At 43.7% G+C, this 12745-nt stretch overlaps 2 pseudogenes; both read left to right on the top strand.

Moving 5' to 3' along the window:
* The first annotated feature begins 796 nt into the window (after positions 1-796).
* Positions 797-1595, top strand: LOC102843162 (annotated as a pseudogene).
* A 457-nt stretch (positions 1596-2052) lies between these two features.
* LOC102870993 lies at positions 2053-3445 on the top strand (annotated as a pseudogene).
* Positions 3446-12745: the final 9300 nt, after the last annotated feature.

The following is a 12745-nucleotide window of genomic DNA, read 5'->3' as shown; positions in this document are numbered from 1 at the left end:
ACAATAGCAAGGAGTTGGAAACAACCTAAGTGCCCATCAACAAATGAATGGATAGAGAAGCTGTGGTATATTCACACAATGGAATACTATGCTGCAGTGAAAAACAAGGAACTCATGCAATATTATTCAAAATGGGTGAACTTGGAGGACATTATGTTGAGTGAAATATCTCAGTCACAAAAGGACAAATATTATATGGTGCCACTGTTGTAGAATGAGGCTGACACTGGGACGGGGGTGGGTAAGACTGAGGAAAACCTCGATAAATTATGTTTACTGCATCGAAGCTGATGAGGGAGAGAATTAATATATTTTAGGGCATTATGATTATCATGAGTCCAGAATGAGGGTTGCAGAGTGGAGTATACTTGGGGTGGGGGTGGGGATGTGCGGGGGGGGGATTGTGTACCAATAAAAGAGTTTTTCTTTTGCTTCTCAAGGAGAGGAGCGAACAGGGGGTGGGTGGGGACAGGTAGGTGGGGAGGAAAGTGCAACAATGAATGAATGGAATTCCAAAATCTCTGTAGACATTCATTGAAATTAATAAAAAAGAAAAAAAAGATGGCTGAAAGTAAAGAATACCAGAAGAAAAAAAAGGATAATCTGATATCCATTTATATCCTAGAATCTATTTTTAATTTAACTATTATTTAAAAGTGTTAATTATGATGTTGGACAACAATATTGAATACAATGGATACCACGGACTGCTAGAAGAATGAACAAAATCTGTCTTGGGATACATACAGCCAGAATGCTCCTTAGAAATGATGGCACTCTCTCCCATCTGCCCAAGATGCCAAAGGGAAAGAAGGCCAGGGAGAAGAAGGTGGCCCCAGCACCTGCCGTGGTCAAGAAGCAGGAGGCCAAGAAGGTGGTGAATCCCCTGTTTGAGAAAAGACCCAAAAACTTTGGATCGGGCAGGACATCCAACCCAAATGGGACCTTACCTGCTTTTGTCAAATGGCCCCGCTATAACCAACTGCAGCGGCAGAGGGCAATTCTCTACAAACAACTCAAGGTGTCACCGACCATTAACCAGTTTACCCAGGCCTTGGACCGCCAGATGGCTACGGAGTTGCTGAGGCTGGCCTACAAGTACCGACCAGAGACCAAGAAGGAAAAGAAGCAGACTGTTGGCCTGGGCTAAGAAGAAGGCTGCTAGCAAAGAAGACACCCCCACCAAGAGACGCCCTGTCCTCTGTGCCAGGGTGAATACGATCACAACCCTGGTGAAGAACAAGAAGGCCCAACTGTTGGTGATCGCACACAACGTGGACATCATAGAGCTGGTGGTCTTCCTACCGACCTTGTGTTGGAAGATGGGCGTTCCCTACTGCATCATCAAGGGCAAGGCCAGGCTGGGCCGCCTCATCCACTGGAAGATCTGCACCACTGCCGCCTTCACGCAGGTGAACCCAGAAGATAAAGGCGCTCTGGCAAAGCTGGCAGAAGTCATCAGAACCAATTACAACAACAGACATGATGAGATCCGCCGCCACTGGGGAGGCAACATCCTGAGGCCCAAGTCAGTGGCCCACACAGCCAAGCTGGAGAAGACCAAGGCCAAACGTCTCTCCACCAGACTGGGCTGATGTACACTGACTTTTCTGTACATAAGAATAAACTTATTCCATCTGCCACTTGAAAAAAAAAAGAAATGACGGCAAGACTTCAACTCCTGTGTTTTTGACATGTTGTCAAGGAGAACCACTCCCTAGGAAAGGATATCATGCTTGGTAAAATAGCTGTTGTGTTGTTGTTATGTGCCGTCGAGTCGCCTGCGACTCATAGCGACCCTATGTACAAGAGCCCTAAACTCTGCTCTGTCCTGTGCCAATCGCACTGTCTCCGACACTCCCATCCCAATTATCCCAGTCACTGAGTCAATCCACCTCATGGAGGGCCTTCCTCTCCTGCACCGTCCCTCCACCCTCCCAAGCATGATGTCCCTCTCCAAGGACCGGTCCCTCCTTACAACATGTCCAAAGTATGTCAGATGAAGCCCCAGAATCCTTGCCCCCAAGAAGCAGCCTGGTTTAATCCTCTGAAAAGTTTCTTAAAATTAATTGCAAATACCTTACTAGTAACAAGGGCACAGTAAATGGTGTGCTGCTAGCTACACCAAATAATACAATGTTTGATCCACATAAAACTGACCCCTTGCTTCAAGAGAATGGCTGTGAGAAATATGGCATCATGTGTCCAATGGAAGAGGTGATGTCAGCTGCAATGTACAGAGAAATACTGGACAGCAAAACAAAGGAGTCATTACCTATAGAGATAGAACAGTTACCAGTAAAGGACTCCTGCCATTTAAAGAAAATGCCAAGAAGTATATTGATGAAATAGACTCAAGAGTTTGAGATGTAGGAAATGATAGTGCCAGCACTGTCCCAAAAAGTACCAAGGAGTCTTGTTCTTAAAATGTGTTCACGGAATCAGAAATGTCTTCATCTGAGAGGAGCTTATCTCTTCAGATGAACCACGGCAAGCTAAATCTTCCGGTGTGTTACCAGGATCTGTGCACACTGTCAATCAAACTGGAACAGAATGTATGACAAACATTCTGTTGGTGTTCCTGGTTGCCTGAAATCCAACACTGGACAGTCTACTAGTAAGTCTGGGTCTCTGTCTCATAAAAACTGATTTAAATGTTGAAATGGCCATAAAAGAAGATCAGGTTACAGGTGATTCTCAAGAAATATCAGATTCTAAAGATCAAAGCTCAAGTACCGACATCCAGAATTTTCTTCTTACTGAGAATTCACTTCACCAAGGAGATGGTGAAAAAGAGCATATGCCCTATGGAGAATTAACGGAATTTAAACAAAAGTAAACTATTAATAAAGGAAAACTGGGAAAAGAGCAAAATTGGGACTCAGAGACAGAAGTAGAAGAACTTCGAAAATTCTGGAAAACACATACTATGCAACAGAATAAACAACAGAGGGAAAATATCCAACAGGTGTGTCACAAAAAGAAATTTAAAAAAATTAAATATAAAACGGTAGCTGCTGATGGACCTGTAGAAGGTCCTACACTGCTAAAAGAGAAGGCATAAAGTACATAAATTTTTACATCTCAGAGTTGGAAAACATTTGTGTCTCAAACAAGTACAACAATGCATCAGTATACACAGAGAGATAAGAAACATGAATATTGATCTGCTGTACCACAGGGAAAGACAGACTACTTGTATGCCTTTTTCATACAGAGCAGCCCAGAAATGTATGTAGAAGATATTGGTGAATATACTAGAGAACCTGAATTCATAGTAGTAAAAAAGATTGAAGAGTCTGAATCAAATGAAGATTCTACAAGTGAAGTAGCAGCCAGAGAATGGGAGAGTACTACAAGGGAAGACTTAAATTCGAAGGAGGTTACTCCAGTAAAAGCAGACCTGGCATCTGAGGCATTTCGACCAAACTTGTCATCCGCATAATGCAGATTGTTGATAAATCGTCCACCAATCCTGACCCCACATTTCTCCTCATAGAGCCCAGCCTCCCGGATAATCTGTTCTGCATATAGGCTGAAGAGGTATGGAGATAGGATGCATCCCTGGCGTGTTCCCTTGCTCTGTTCTGACGACTGCCTCCTGGTCCAAGTATAAGTTTCGTATTAGAACGATCAAGTGTTCTGGGATTCCCATTCTTCTCAGAGTCAGTCACAGTTTGTTATGATCTACACAGTCAAATGCCTTTGCATAGTCAATGAAGCACAGATAGACATTCCTCTGGGTATTCCCTGCTTTCAGCCAAGATCCATCTAACATCAGCTACATTTCTTAGGTATAAGCAATTTTCTCTGGTGGCTTAATGATAAGAATTGCTCTGCAAACACAAAGGTTGTTGTTGTTAAATGCCGTCGTCAAGTCGCAGGCGACTCATAGCTACCCTATGAAGGAGAGTCCTCGACGCTTGGGTGCCTTTCATCCTTTCTCCATGTTCATAGGGTTTCCAGAGGCAAGCTATTATGGAAGTGGATGCCACTCCTCCTTCCAAGTTTGTTTTAATCGGGGAGCTCCACCCCACTCTCTGTCCGCATTGGGTAGCCAAGTCACAGTGTTCAGCCTCACAGCAACCAAAAGTGACCGCGGTACGGCAATTTGTACACCAGGGCTATACGACCTACAGGAATGTCTGAACAAAAACAATGAAAGACCGTCCTAAGGGCCGCGGATTAAAAGTCACCCACCTTTGACTTGGTAGCATCACTTTCTGTCCACTGGGCCAGCTGATCTCTCTCTCTCTGTATTGATATTATTGTTAAGTGCCATTGAGTCGCATGCGACTCATAGCGACCCTATTAAGGAGAGTCCTCAAAGCTTGGGTGCTTTTCACCCTCTCTCCAGAACACAAAGGTATACAGTTTAAATCCACCAGCTGCTCCATGGGAGAAGGATGGGCAATCTCCTCCCATGCAATTTACTGGCTCTGAAAAACCACTAGAGGTCAGCTATGGTTCCAACCAGATGGCACACAACACCATCACCACAAGCCATTTTCCTATTGAGGTGTTAAAAAATGGTTTCAAATGCAAAAATGAAAAGATTGAATCATTTTTTTTTCTTACCTAACATCAGTCTCCTGTTAAGGCTTTACCAAACGTCTAAGTTTGAACTGCTACTTTATCCCAATTAAGGAGCAGAAGACTAAAGATATACAGGTGGAAGGAAAGCAGGGGACCTCATGACCAAGTCTGAGCTAAGGGAGCAAACATAGCTCTCCAGCCCACACTTCCACCAAGAATGAAATAAAGAAGAGAGTAAACGTCCTGTTAAATTAGAAAAGCCCAGAACCCTTGTTCTGCATTATCTCAAAGCAATTCTTTCCTTAGAGCAGTTCTTATCAAGCCAAATTCAACTCATGGTTAACTCATAGAACTGTTAAGAGTTTAACTGTGGCTCCATAGGGAGGTTTTCCTCCTTTTTATTGTGATTAGGATGAAAGTTTATAAAGCTAATTGCTTTTCCATCTAGTCAATCACCCATATTATATTTTAGGACATTAATTATCTATAGAGTTTTCAATGATTTCTTTTCAAAAAGGGAGGAAAAAAAGCCAGGCCTTTCTTCTGAGACATCTCTGTGTGGACTAATAGCAAGCACATTAACCATTTATAGCACTCAGGGACTCAAATTCCCTCGTTGTTTGCTGTGTGCCAGCAAACTGATCTGAAGTCATCGTGTCCCTATAGGACAGAGTATAACTTCTTGCCCCAAAGGGTTTCCTAGGCTATAATCTTTATGGCAGGTGATTAAGAATACCGTAGCCTGAATCAGGAGCACCTTAGTCTTCAAACTGAACATCATTGCCCTTCAGTATTTTGGAGAGGTCCCTGACAGCAGACTTGCCCAATGCAATATGTCTCCTGATTTCATGACTGGTGGTACTAAGAGTGTCAGTTGTTGATGAGAGCTTCAATCTATTCGCCATCTGTCAAAATGTTGCTAGTTGGACCTGTGGTGAGGATTTTTGTCTTCCTGATGTTGGGATGTAATCCATATTGAAGGTTGTAATCCTTGATTTTCTGTAGCAAGTGTTTCATATCCTCCTCACTTTTAGCAAGCAAAGTTGTATCAACAGCATAAAGCAGGTTGATGATGAGTCTTCCTCCAATTCTGACACCACCTTCCTCTTCATAAGAGTCCAGCTTTAGGGGGCTCTGGTGGTCTAGTGGCAAAAAGCTGCACTACAATCCCAGAGGAATGCAGTTCGAATCCACCAGAAGCTCTGCTGGAGAAGGAGGGGCAATGCCCTCCTCCTGTACTAGTCGGATGTGATTTGACAGTACACACACAAAAAATAATACAATAAAATAAAAAAAAAGAACTGATGCTCTAAAAAAAAAGTCCAGCTTTGTGAATTATTTGCTTAGCCTACAGATTGAATAGGTATAGCAAAAAGATACAACCCTGATGCATACTTCCTGATTTTAAACCATTCAGTGTTCCCTTGCTCCACTCGCACAATTTCTTAGTATAGGTATAGATTCCATAAAAGCACAATTGAGTGTTATGGGATTCCCATTCCTCTAAATGTGAGCCATAATTTGTCATGATCCACACAGTCAAATGCCTGTGCATAGTCAATAAAACATGCATCACAGACCTGGACAAAAAATTAAGGATGACACAAGGGGAATTGATGCCTTTGAGCTGTGGTGTTGGAGAGGAGTACTGAATATCCCATGGACTACCAAAAGTACAAAAAGTTATGTCCTGGAAAGTGTGCAGCTAGAGTGCTCCTAGGAGGCAAGGATGACGAAGCTTCATCTTTCATACTTTAGACAAGTAGCTAGGTAAGGCTATTCCTTAGAAACGGGCATCAGAGAGACATCATGTTTGGAAAGATAGAGGGTCAGTGATGGAGAGGAACGAGATGGATTGACATGTTGACTTCAGCAATGGGCTCTAGTGTCTCAGAGATGAGGAAGTGACAGGATAGGGTAGGATTCAGGTTACCTGTTCATAGAGTCTCTATGAGTTGTTCTCATCTCGACAGCACCTAACAACAATCTTAACGGAGGCACTAGGTCTCTTTTCCCATGGAACCACTGATGATTTTATTTCTTTTTAATTATTTTTTCATTCAACCATTTTGCTTTATAACACACATTTTGCTTTACCTACAAAACCCACAATACCTACTTCCTTCCTATAATTCTGGTTCCCCAACTTCCCTTCCTTTGCAATAATACTGTACTGACCATTTCTTTGTATACTGACTTTCCCTTCCTCAAACCACTGACCTTGAGGTTAGCATTGAATGCTTAATCACTGAGCCACCAGAACTCAGACTCAATGAAACATTATGTAGTTATAGAACACCACAAGACTCCAGAGGCCTCAGAAAACACACTTTGTATGTAGTCTCATTATCTCAAACCCCTTCACCCACACTTACTTAATCCAATTTGTACAAACTTATAAAAAACACTCAACCTAGCATAATACAACTGACATATAACAAAATCAGTCACCAGTTTACTGTGTGTAACAGCTCTGAGGAAGGAAAAGCAGGTGAAGAGTCAGTTACTTTCTACAGCTGACATCAGTTGGTGTCACTGAGTGTTCATCACCAGGTGGCAATGAATGAAATATGTACAATCTAGACTGAGGCCTTGTCCTCAGCCAATGACCTCAAAGAAGATAAAAGAACTAATGGCTAACACAGTTTGAACATTATGTGTCAAGCGCTGCTTTACAGGTGTTGATTCATTAAATGAAAAAAAATGCCTAAAAAAACCCCCCCTCTCGCTCAGGGTTGTTTCTGAGCCCATTTAAAAGATGAGAAAACCAAAATTAACTTGTCCAAGGTGACTCAGGAAAGGATGAGAGAGCCAGCCTGTACACTCAGGCAGTATGGACCATGAACTACTCAGATCATGACAGTAGTAGCTATCAGCCAAGGGTCTAGCTCAAAGCAGACACCCAATGGATGTCTGCTGGAATAAAATAAAAGATTAATGAAAGTTGGCAAAATAATACAAATGCTTCTCTGGAGATACAGCAAGCACAGACAGAAGTAAGTTAGTAAATTCTGATCAAACAGAAAGAACTGAAGGAAGAGAGAGTCTCTTTCTGTTGGTCACAGAAAGGGGGGAAGGAGCATTCCAAGTTTGAGCAATACAGATCAGTTGCAATTCGGTTATTCTATCTAGTATACATGCCAATCAATACAAAGGCCTATTCCTCATTTTGTTATATGATGCATATAACATAAGCATTAAAAACAGTACATTTGATAATGTCCATCTCTGGGATAATTAAACAGAAAAGAAAGCATTTCTGGTCAGCAATGGGAAATATACTTAGAATTTTGATATCAGGAGAACTTGCTACTAGTGGAAACAATCAGAGGTATTCCCCAGCCATATTAAAAAATAGCTCCCAAGAAAACTTGGGACATGAAATGGGACAAACTAACCAGAGGTCCTAAACATCTGAGGCCTTTTTGTCCTCTCTGGTCCTCACTGTCCTACGTACAGGACTAGAACCAATGAGTTGTTTTCACTAGGCATGGATCCCAGAAGGCAGGGGGCAACCAAGAAAAATCTGCAGTTAGGGCAGCTTATCTCAAGAATCAAAACTTAAATGTTAAAAAAAAACAACAAAACTTAAATGTTGTTGTTAGGTGCCATGAAGTACAACTGGACCCTGTACTATCTTGTAACATTCTCAAGCTGCAGTCATTGCTAATCCATCTCGCTAAGGATCCTTCCTCTCTTTCCCTTTGCAACTACGATGTCCCTCTTCAAGGAATGCCCAAAGTATGTGAGATGAAGCTATGCCATCCTTGCCTCAAAGGGGCACTCTGGCTGCATTTTCTCCAAGACATATCTGTTTGTTCTTTTGGCAGTCCATGGGATAATCTTTTCCAACACAAAAGTTCAAAGGCATCAATTCTTCTCTTGTCATCCTTAATCACTGTCCAGGTCTCAGCTGCACAGCAAGTGACTGAAATGACTATGGCTTGAATCACACACACCTTAGTCCTCAGATTGACAACAGTTTTCCTCAATAATTTGGAGAAGTCCTTGAGAGCAGGACTTTTCCAATGCAGTGTGTCTCCCGATCTCCGGACTTCTGGCTCCACTTGATTGTGAATCCAAGTAAGATAAAATTGATGGCAATTTCAATCTTCATCTATCATGATGTTGCTTACCAGCCCATTGGTGACAATTTTTGTTTTCTTGATGTTGAGATGAAATCTATACTTAAGACTATAGTCTTTGATCTTCTGCAGCAAACACTTCAAGTCTTTCTGACTTTCAGAAAGCAAGGGTGCATCGTCTGTATAATGTAGGCTGCAGATGAGTCTCCCTCCAATCCTGCTGAGGGTGACATTCTTTTTCTAAGTGCCTGTTATCACTAACCCCTAAAAGATCAAACCATAGCATCTAGCACCTACGTTAAACAATGGTTTTTCCATATCAACTTGAAACTTTCAAACCTTCACTCAACATGTCCTTCCATAGTTCCAATTTCAAATGAAGAAAACAGCTCTAAGCTAATCTTAGTACAAAGCACAGTAAATGGTTCTACAATCGTTTCCAAAAAGTATAGCAGAACCCCCTTATGAGCTCTTTCAAATAAATTTACAGATAAAATGAAGGTCCACCACAAAGGTCCTTACTCTCTTTAGCACCACAGAAGCACTGAAATGACTCATTAAACCATACGTCATTTCATTTTGCTTTGCTTACTGCAATTTGCAGAGAAGGTATCTTTTACAAAGGGAAGGTTTGTGGCAAACCGGCATCAAGTAAGTCTACTGGTGCCATTTTTCCAACACCAAAGACTCACGTTTTGTTTGTCATATTTTTGGGGCACAAGTGTATACCTCAGACATGGAAATAACCCATTATTTAAACTCCCAGTCACACACATACTTCAAGAACCTCCTCTTTCCAGTATTTTATTCTTTTATCACGAGGGAGAGAGGGTGGGTGAGCTCTGGGTTCCCCTGTCAGATATAGAAAAGTCTCTCAAGCCAAAAGGTTAACAAAGTATGTATTTTGAATGTTTACATCACTACCCTAAAATATTTGCTAAATTTCATTTAAAAAAACCCCACACACAATTGAAAACAAACTGGAAATTCTTCTATAAATGAGACAAATGGGAATTCAATATGAAAATATTTACTCACTCCATCAACGGTGAAAAGCATATTTTACATGACTAAGGAACATTTTCCTTGATACCCTTGCCCTTTCTCTGCTTTTCTTGGTTCACCTGATAGAAAATATTAGTTATAAAATATCTTCACTGTGATAATTCATCCCATAGAATACTTAACTCATTTTAGTGTTCTCTTTTTGGTTCACATATTACATGGCAACTAAGAATGTTTTTTAAGACTTTTTAAAATAAGCGTTATTACTTTTTAAAAAAGCATTCCAAGGAAAAATAGTGAGAAAGTGGTTTCCCAGCTGTTTACATCCCCACACTACTTGCAATCACTTCACATTACATTAACAGAAAATGCCAGATCTCCTAAAAAAAAATTTTTTTTTAATTTTTGCCTAACTAAAACCAGGTTGCTCTAGAGTCAATTCTGAGTCCTAGTGACCCTCTAGGACAGGGGAGAATGCCCCATGGGTTTCCAAGGGTGAAATAATTAAGACACTGGCTAGAGAATTCAAACCATCGACCGTTCACTCAGTAGGTGAACGCTTAAACTTTGCAGCACCAGAGCTCCTTCCAAAATTCTGCCCAATGTCTTCCTTGGTTTCTGGACAGCTGCAGCCTCCTGAGTAGAGATGCCCTCGCCGAGCTGCCACTTGAGGGGGCCGCTGCAGGTCCCGACACCCCGCTGGCCCGGCCCCTTGATCCCGCATCTCCTCAAGCAAGGCCCGAGACGGTAGAGCCGTGCAGCCCGGTCGCCGCCTCCGCCCTAGACGGAGGTGACTAGCCCGGTTCGGCTCCCACGGCCGCCCGCCGCGACGCTGGGCTCCCGGTGCGCTCGCGAGCAGATTGCAGGACGGCCAGAGGTCGAGCACGAGAGCCGGGCAGCCTCACGGTCCGCTCGGCGCGCCCACTGTCCCCCGCCCCCCGCCCCTCGCCAAGGGCAGGGGCCCATCTCAGGGACCCTCACAGGCGCCAAGCCTGAACCTGGGCACCCCCGCCTCAAACACTCTCAAAACCCAGGAAGCCCTTCAGCCAGGCCACCCCGGGACAGAACCCCGCCACCTGCAGGGCAGACACCTAGCCTCGCACCACCAAGCCCCCAGGTGGACGACAGAAGGTTCCCCCACAGCTGCCCCCTCCCCCCTCCCTGCCGGTGCCCCCACCGCCGCCGGCCGTACAGCCGCCACGCCCCCTCACCCCGGGGCGTCTCGAGGCCCCCATGGTCCCCAACGTGACACCTGTACCCCAACACCCTACCTGAAGGCCGGTTGTGAGGCGGCGAGCTCCGCGTGACGTTCGGGTCGGCCATCTTCCAGGGGAGCCACTCTCGCCCCGCAGCCCCCTCAGCGCGCTCCGCAGCGGCCGCGGCGCTTCTTCGAGATGCGCGGACCGCACAGGCGCACTCCTAGCCCGCAGCGTCGCACTGGCTTGCGCGCGCCCGCCTGCCCGTCCGCGCACGCGCGTTCCCTCAGCGCGCGCACACCGCGTGCACAGGTGATGTGAGTCGGAACTCACGCAGCACGCGCACAAGCGCGACCTCACACCAGGAGCACATACACGTTCAGCGTGCACACAACTCCTCTTGTGGTGTTTGTCCATAGCACGCACAGACAGCATGTGCACACAGCTTCATCGCACCTCCCCACACAGTGTAGACACAATTTACTCGAGAATATACACGTAGGGTGCATTTTCTCACACACCAATTTCACACGCGCTTTCACTCAGCACATCAATGTTCTCAAAGACCATGTACGCGGCCTCGACGCCATAACTCTTGAAATGGCTCCTCATGTGTAGGTACCTGGACCATGCCTCGCAAGACATGGGAATCACCCCCTCCACTCACTGTTGGGATCTAGTCCTCAAAACAGCAAATGCTGGCGAGGTTGTGGAGGAGCTGGAATTCACTGTTTATGGGAGTATAAAATGGTACAACGATTATGGCAGGCAGCATGGCGCTTTCTCAAAAAGTTACAAATAGAAATACCATTTGACCCTGCAATTCCACTACTGGGAATATACCCTAAAGAAACCAGAACTGCCACCCAAGCAGATATTTGCACACCCATGTTTATTGTGGCTTTGTTCATAATAGCAAAGATTTGGAAACAACGTAAGTGCCCATCAACAAACGAATGGTTAAAGAAGCTCTGGTATATTCACACAATGAAATACTATGCTGCATTGAAAAACAAGAAACTCATGAAATATACAAAATGGGTGACTCTGGAGGACATTATGCTGAGTGAAATATCTTAGTCACGAAAGGACAAATACTGCATAGTGCCACTGTTGTAAAACAGGACTGACTGACATCATGGTTGGGGGGGGACTTAAGAAAAGAAGGGATAAATAATGTATACTGTATTGAAACAGATGAGGGAGAGAATTGTTTAAAAGGAATATATGATTAGGTATTATTTTCATGACAAGAGTCCAGAGTAAGAGCAGCATTGCAAAGTGGACAATGAATGAAATAATTTTTTTCTCTCTCTCTTCAAAAGGAAATGGGTGGTTAGGGAGGAAAGTGTGCAACAATGTATGAATAGAAATCCAAAATCTTTGTAAACTTTCCTTAAAATGTAAAAAAACTGCTTAAAGACCACAAATAAAAGGTCAAATTAAAGTCTAAGTGGACCTCGCTTGCAGAGTGGGACCCCCCCAGGCCACGCATGCCTCCCTTCCAGAAAGGGCCAAGGGCCCAGGTATGTTAGGCCAACCTCCCATCCTGGCCCCACTCCTCAAAGATCCCACCAGAAACACATTCTGCTTTTCCTAAAGGCAAAGAATGAGCCCTGGAGAAATCTCTGCAAGGAGGATCCACCCGGGAGGATATATATATTAAAAAATTGTTAAATGTAAAACATTTGTAAAAAATAAATGTGTAGAGGATTGGAGAAGGTAATTTTCTTTTCCCTGGAAATTCTTTTATGCCTACCATGTGAATGTATTACCTTAAACACACACTCAAACACAAACACAGACACCCTTTTATGTCTACCATGCTAATTCATTAATACACACACACACACACACACAAAGGCCTATTAGCAAGGCCTGCTTAAGCCTCCAGGTATTTACCCAGACATAGCATGCCAAATA

Source organism: Elephantulus edwardii, unplaced genomic scaffold (genome assembly GCF_000299155.1).
Source record: "Elephantulus edwardii isolate Elephantulus edwardi_28Jun2011 unplaced genomic scaffold, EleEdw1.0 scaffold00131, whole genome shotgun sequence".
NCBI classification, from domain to species: domain Eukaryota; kingdom Metazoa; phylum Chordata; class Mammalia; order Macroscelidea; family Macroscelididae; genus Elephantulus; species Elephantulus edwardii.
The sequence above is the reverse complement of the archived record's forward strand: the minus strand, read 5'-3'. Positions and strand labels throughout refer to the sequence as shown.